The sequence below is a fragment of the Gossypium arboreum genome, chromosome 7, assembly GCF_025698485.1.
Source record: "Gossypium arboreum isolate Shixiya-1 chromosome 7, ASM2569848v2, whole genome shotgun sequence".
Taxonomy (NCBI): Eukaryota; Viridiplantae; Streptophyta; class Magnoliopsida; order Malvales; family Malvaceae; genus Gossypium; species Gossypium arboreum.
This window is the reverse complement of record NC_069076.1, coordinates 63,247,423-63,252,476: the sequence shown is the minus strand read 5'-3', so window position 1 is coordinate 63,252,476 and position 5,054 is coordinate 63,247,423. Positions and strand designations below refer to the sequence as shown.

Here is a 5,054-nt window from a genome sequence, read left to right as displayed (position 1 = left end):
TTTTAAAAAGTTGAATGACTAAATTTAAAAATTAATAGTTGAGTGACCAAAATAGTACAAATTGAATAGTTGAATAACTATTCTTGTACTTTACCTAATTTTTAAATATGTATAAATCTAAAAATATTCTTAAAATTAAAACTAAAAAAAAATTAAACTAACATTTCTTGCAAATTTTATTATAAAAAACTTAAAATTTTTAAATTAAATTCCATATGTTTTCCGACGTTGATGAGCGTCTTCAACCTCGTCAATAACTTCATGTTGTTTTACCTAGAAATTGCTCTACAAATTTTATTTTGTTTTATTTTTTTTCTCAAAGCACTAAAAGTCCTGACAAAATATATCACAATACAATATTCGGTTTCCACTATTAGGCCGATTGTCGCTTCTTGAGTTTTCAAGGAACGAAATATGGGCTTACAATACTCATTTCATTCTTGAGAATCATAAAAACTTTAATCATCAATGGTTTATCTGTAGAATTTTTCTAATAATTATGAAGAAAAAAAGAGAAAAAATTAAGGAAGAAGAGAGCAAGAGAAGAGCAAAATGTTTTATTATATTATCTGCGTTCTTTGGTAAGTTTCAATTTTTGAAGATTTGAAATTTTTTTATTCTTTTTAATTTATAATACAAAGTACCCTTCTTCGTTTCAAAACCAATCATTTCGTTTTTTAATTTTGCATTTTTTAATTTATAATAAAAAATACTCTTCTTCCTCTCTAAACCCACCAATTTTGTCTTAAATTACAAGTTAAGATTCTACTTTTGACTATAAATAAAACATAATTATTTTTATTTTAATGATTTAGGAAGAGCAGAGCTGTTGTTGATTTGCATGAAAAATGAGGAAAAAAAAAGTAAAGAAAATAATAATGAAGAGAGCTTAAAACAACGAAGTAAAAAAAAAAAAATCAAAGTGAATGTGTAGAGTTCAAAGATTAAATTTTTATGAGATTGGATATGAAAAATTAACTCCAAAATTCTTGGTTGATTTTTATGAATGAAAATCTTTTAGATTATATAATTTTTATTTATTCTTTAATATATGTTTTCTTAAAGTTAGATGATGCATATACAATGTTAAACAAAATTTAAGAATTTTAGTATAATTTCTCCTTTTATTTTTAATAATAATAATAATGATAATTATTATTATTAAATATGACTTTTTAATGGCACATGTGAAATTAAAAAAGAAATTCTCCACCTCTAATATATCCAACAATACCTTTTACTTACTTACTTTTTTTTTTAATATAATATGGGACTTTGCATTAAAGAATGGGCCTTGGCCAACAGTTTGTACAAAAACAAAAAAAGGTAAACTAAGGCTACAATAAAAAAACTCCAACTAACAGAAACTTTTCTTAACCTAACCCAAAACCTAAATAAACTTTCCTAAAACCCACCAGGCCCCATTTCCATACAACCAATGCCCAACATTTAACCTGACAAAAATCTTAATTACCCGATTCAATTCCCAATATTTTCTCATTGATCATACTACCCCTTTTCCAGTTACCATTTCCAGATCCTTCTTTTCGTCCTTTCGTTGGCTAATGACTCTCATTTTCCTTTTGTCAGACACGATTTTTAAATCTCTCTTCTCCTCCCATTGCTGTTTAGTAGGGATGTAAATAGCGGTCGGATACTAAAATAGCGGCCACTATATAGTGGTAACGGCGCTGTCCGAAACAGCTATTACTGAAAATAGCGGTGTGAAACGGGGCTACACCAATAGTGGTGGACCAATAGTGGTGGATCGCAGCTGTAATTTAACAAATAACGGCGGCAATAACGATTTGTTATTCCTGTTATTTTCTATTACAGTAAAATTAAAAAAAAATCCTATTTCTTTAAAAAAAAATCAATAGAGATAAAAGAGAATATATTCCTCACCTGTAAAATCAGATAGTTTTCAATAAAAAAAGTAAAAGAAGTCCAAATACAACAGAAAAAAGCAATCAAAAGCAATGGAAAAATATGAAATTCTCATATTTCAGTTTAGACTTTAGACTCTAAACTCCAAATGAAACAAAATCACAACACAACAAAGCTACCGTTGAACCCGAGAAGCAAACCCTGATCACTTGCACATTCGGAGATTCATAATTTCAAGTAAGTAAAGTACCTGAAATTTTGTATCTTGATTCTTGCTTGTTTTTGCTGTAAAATGCAAATATTGTTGTAACTTGTATCATGCCCGAAAAGCAGTTGATAGATTAGTGAATAGATAACAAACAAGTCTTGAAAGTTGAATCTGTAAATATATTCTTTAGGTTTGATGAGAGAAGGGGAAAGGTTTTGGAAGGATGGATGCCTTGTATGGGACCAATGGGTTTTGAAAAAATTTTGTGGGTTCCAATGGTTTTGTTGTTTTTGAATTTTTTAGTGACTGACGGTTGAGAGACTTGAGAGTTGATGACCTTGATTTTTTTTTTAATCCATTTGTTTTTTTATATAATAAGATTTTTCTTTTATTTTTTTAGTCTTTTTGGGCTTGTGGATTTCTATTTGATTTTTGTTAGATTTGGTGTCTATTTTAATTTTTGTTTGGTCTCTTAGTGTGCTGCCCATTCTCTATATCCAACCCAACAATTAACTTCTAAAAGCCCTTAAACCATCCTACACTACAACTAAAAATATTAATTTAAAATTAAGTTATACATTTTATTAGAGTTAAAATGTGATTTTGTATTGGTTTGTATCTTGATAGTACTCATAAGGATTAAATTGAAATTTTGACATTTTTAGGAAGAAATTATAATTTTACCGTATAATAACTTAAGATTTTATAAGATTTTACCAATTGAAGTTAATTGGAAATAAAATAAAGTAATTGATTATGAAATTGATAGAGACAATAGGTCAACCAAATGAATTATTTTTTTTCATATTAAATTATAAAACATTCAAAATGTAGTTATGACACATAAATAAGATTTATATAAAATATATATATTTATTAAAATTTTATATGAAAATAAAATCAAATGAAATTGAAGTTTTAAAATTATAATGTTTATGGTGATATCAAGTAGCATCTAAAACAATCACTAAAAAATTGGAGATTAATAAGTTAGAATTGTTTGGAGAGATCTTACTAAAAATGAAAATTACTTTGATGAAGATGATATTATTATATTTTTAATATGAAAGCTTTAATCTTATCGATTTATAATTTTACTTTATAAGTTATTTTTTAATTAATATTGTAATTATAATTTATAATTTATAATGATAATTATTTATTATTTGTTATTATTATTTTAAAATTTTATAACTTTTATTACTCGTGGTTTGTTTAGGGTTACACACAAAATTAATGAAAAATTATAACCTCTGTTGTTTGCGGTTTGCTTAAGGTTACACACAAAATTAATGAAAATAATTATAGCCTCCATCACTTATAACTTGTATTATAAAAAGTAAAAATTCAAGACAAATTAATTCATCGTGTTTTCTTCATCAAATCGATAGATGACTTCAATTCAATATTAGATAAATCTCTATTGATTTTAGTTTGGATAATATGAAAAACTTTAATTTTAAATTTGATCCAATTTGAATTTAAATTTTATTAAGATGGAACAAAACAAACTATTTATACAAAAACTTTGGAACCAAATAATAATGGGTTATGGTGTATTGTTGTTTTTAAAAATATAAATAAGTTATGAATTATGCAATAAATTTAATTTTTCCATGTTAATGATGTTTACTTATTTTTTGTATTATATTGTTGATAATATAAGTAATGAGTTGCTTATATTTCTAAATATAATTTTATGTTTCTTATATATAAATAAAAATAAAGCATGCCACCACATGAAGAGTTGCCGGCTAAAGGATTGAAGGGTGCACCAAGTAATGATATAGGTTGGCACTTTGGAACTTCAATGCCAAATACGAAAAGAAATGTCGTATGTAAACTTTTTGGTAAAGTTGTGAAATGAGAAATAACATGATTTAAAGAGCACATTGCTCATAAAATCGACAATGTTGCACCATGCCCTAATGTTACCGGTATGTGATACTTTATTATTATTTTTAAATGTTATTGTAAATTTATCAATAAAGATTATATATAATTGATAACAATATAAAGTGTGAATTATTTTTATTTTATTAACAGGTGTCATTAGAGAAAGTATGATGAATATACTGAAAGAAAGCAACATAAAGAAAATAGACAAAAAGAGGAGAACAGATGAATTCTTATCACAATTAAGAGGAGAGGAGGATGTACACGAGGAATTCTGTAACACCCCTTACCCGTACCCGAGGTCGGGATAAGGTACGAGGCGTTACCGGACAAACGTACAAACATTAAACTAAAATACGGGCCATAAAATTTCATTCATATTTCTAAACGTTCATTTACTTACACATAGTCCCTTATTTGAGTCTACGGAGCCCAAAACATACTTTAGAAAGGGTTCGGGACTAAACCGAGAACTTACGAAAATCTTGGAAATTTCATACTTTAAGGCTCCACACGCCCGTGTCCCAAAGTCGTATTCCATACACGGCTGAGACACATGGTCGTGTCTCTGCCTGTGTAGAATACACCTAGGCTATTTTCCAAGCTTTGGTCAACCTTAATCTCTTACACATTTATACAAAATCAAAAGCATATAACATGGTATTCATTTAATGATTAAACATTCTCAATCAAACCACAAACATAGCATTTGTATGTCATCATACATGTGTCTCTCATACTCATTTTACCTTGTCTATTATAGTACCACTTATACATTTATACCAAGATTATCATCTTACCAAGTATCTTCAGTTTAATCATCAAGCATTCATATTTAAAGCTAGATCATATCTTTATAAAAATACCACAATTTAGATGTGCAGAATAACATGTTTGCCTGAAACATTTCAATTTAACTCCATACCCAACTAGCATTACATTGAGACTAGTCATATATATATATACATGTCTTGATATATATTATTCTCTTTCTGTTTTCTTATAAACACATATCATTTATTTCATTATATCAATATTTCATAAACCATTGTTTCCATGTATT

At 27.0% G+C, this 5,054-nt stretch overlaps 2 long non-coding RNA genes across 2 annotated transcripts; one reads left to right on the top strand and one right to left on the bottom strand.

The window, feature by feature from the left end:
- Nucleotides 1-1,193: 1,193 nt before the first annotated feature.
- LOC128295467 (uncharacterized) lies at nt 1,194-2,430 on the bottom strand. The gene is made up of 2 exons (XR_008285885.1): nt 2,138-2,430; nt 1,194-1,774 (listed from the first exon to the last, which is right to left on the bottom strand). It is a non-coding gene; the product is annotated as an uncharacterized LOC128295467 (long non-coding RNA).
- LOC128295468 (uncharacterized) lies at nt 1,769-4,195 on the top strand. The gene is made up of 3 exons (XR_008285886.1): nt 1,769-2,124; nt 3,824-4,032; nt 4,142-4,195. It is a non-coding gene; the product is annotated as an uncharacterized LOC128295468 (long non-coding RNA).
- The last annotated feature ends 859 nt before the right edge of the window (nt 4,196-5,054 follow it).